Source organism: Procambarus clarkii, chromosome 18 (assembly GCF_040958095.1).
Source record: "Procambarus clarkii isolate CNS0578487 chromosome 18, FALCON_Pclarkii_2.0, whole genome shotgun sequence".
NCBI lineage: Eukaryota > Metazoa > Arthropoda > Malacostraca > Decapoda > Cambaridae > Procambarus > Procambarus clarkii.
In genome coordinates this window covers 18070965-18073618 of record NC_091167.1, presented here as the reverse complement: position 1 = coordinate 18073618, position 2654 = coordinate 18070965, and positions in this window count along the sequence as shown.

Here is a 2654-nt window from a genome sequence, read left to right as displayed (position 1 = left end):
GTAACTCGTTTCGCGTGAACACTCTCCCCTTGCTATGAACGTTTATGCTTTTCTCGTGTTTGTTTACGCTTTATAATAATAATAAATATATATTTAAATGAACATTTAAATGTGTATTTGTTCTTAAATTTTTCCACCACACTTGCCGTCGTCTCCCGGCGCACCAGGGTGGGTTCCAGCGCCAGGGTGGCTCCCAGCGCCAGGGTGGCTCCCAGCGCCAGGGTGGCTCCCAGCGCCAGGGTGGCTCCCAGCGCCAGGGTGGCGTGCCACATCCTTCGGGAACCACTGTATAATTAAATTCTTACCTAAGGTTAGGTAAGACCAAGACTAAACTGCCAGTTCACAACCCACCTACTGCCTCTGTCCACCAGTGAGGTGCAAACTGCCCACCACTCTTCTCACTGCCCACCACTCTTCTCACTGCCCACCAGTGAGCATACAAGTTTGCAGAGTATGTATACGAGTATACATATTCTGCAGACCCATTGATGACGGCAAACACTACCTCCACCGCACCTCAGCCAGCCAACCCGCTACGTCCGCTTTCCCGGCCTTGCTCGAGAACACACTTGGGGAAGTTGTTGCTGCCTCACCGCCGCCTGGTCCCTCACCTCCGCAGCCCTCACTGCCACCTACCACGTCTGCAGTTACCACCAACACCTTGCTACCGGTACTTCTACACCTCGGCGACAAATTGGAGGGCAAAGACGTCAACCTATACGTCCACACCATCAACTGGCTGCTCACCGCAAATGGGCTACCGATGGTGACGGTACCAGGCGACCTTCTCCCAGCTCCTCCAGCTGCTGCCGGGCCAGCGTCCAACCCCACAACCAGTCCGGTAACTGGGACGCCACCCACCCCGGCTGCCCGTGCCATCGAAGACATGACATACGACGACGGACCTCCCGAAACCCCCACAACCAACACCAGGAGGCTCTCCAGAGCCACCACCGACGACGAAGACAAAAGTACTTGCCATGTGCTCTTCATTCCGCCCAGCGAGTTAAATGGCAACGCTCACACCAGACGACAACTGTCCCTCAAATGTAACAATATAATCAGCCAGAACACATACCCGCACCCCGTGTATGTCCACGCCAACACCATGAACTCCTACACTGACCTCACAATACTGAAGAAGAAATACCGCGACCCAGAATTCCACCGCAAATTCCAAGACGGACAAATGGATTTCCTCGAAAAAGACGACGATCCTGATGGTACCAAACGACCGACGTGGCTCTGTTTAGATATAAAGCGTCGCCTTGTACATTATGCTGCAACCTGGCGAGCAAACCTCCTGCGGGCCTTGAACTGTGAACGGCCATGAAGACCTCATCCATCCACAGAGATCCAGTATCAGCTATTAGTACTTTTAGTGAACAAATCCACAATGACCCTCATGGGTGTTCGAACAATTGACGGCCCTTGTTCATTTGTTCATTTGATGTATCGCGCTATTGTGATTTCTGTGTGTACTTGTAATGGCTCCAAAAAGCTCTTACGGGCTGTTCATGCCCGTGCCTCCTCTTGAGTGGCTTAATCTTTATCAATCAATCAATCAGACTCATTGACTGGGTAATTACTCACCTCATCCTGAATGATACTGTCAAACTTGCTAAGTATTAATTTTCTTCCTATACCTATAAAGATGCTGACGAGAGCTTCAACGAAGCACATTCATTAGCGACATACGCGTCGGATCAAGTAAAATTGTAAAATAAACGTTGCAGAGTTAATAGTTCAACTTCCTCCCAAGTGAAGAACATAAAGGAAAAAATAGTTTCTGAATAATTGATCAAAGTCACTGGTTTCCAAATTGTGGCCATGGCCCCATGAGGGACCTTTTTGGAATAAGAAGCGGGCCACAGGTTGAGGCAGTGTACAGTATGATACCAGAGGGTAGAGGTTTGGGGGGGGGGGTAACCATCTCACAGGTTGGTAATAAAAGTTAATACTTAGTGTAGGGGACATTAATAAAGACGCTATATGAAAAAAGGTTAATGACTGTAAAGAGTTTGGGAACTACTGATCTAAGTACTGTATTGTGGTCATGTCTACAAAAAAAATTGCTTCCAAAGTAAGCTTCTACATATGTATACATAATTCTGTGAATCTCTGGACAAATTTTAAAATAGAATTATTAACGTGTATCAGGGCTCAAATGCTGAATGCCAAGAGGGAAGATGGCTTACTTTAAGAAATTTAAGACTCACTGGAACGTCAGCTGGGTAGTGAAGTTGGTGAGGGAGAGAGCGACGTTGATGGAGTAGGCCTTCCGGTGCTTGTAGAGGAGGTCGTGGTAGGTCTCCAGCGGCTCGATCAGCAGTCCAGACCAGCCCAGCTCTCTCTCCAGGAACAGTGTGTTGCTTAAGTACTCTCCGTTGACAGCGCCAACCTCCACGAAGAACCCTCCGGTCTGTGGTGCAGCGGCACTGATTACAGAGGCACGGGACATTCTGATTGATGGGATTTCAGCAAAATTTGTCAACGTAAAGAGTGTATACAACCTGTAAAACAGCAACTTATGCTAGAAGTTTGCAAGGCAGGACGGCCCTTCTATGGACTCGTGTTGTCTTTTGGTTATGTATTTAATGGTTTATAGGTGTTTCACTGGTCTCATTATTCTCGCTATAACCTTGCATGGTATA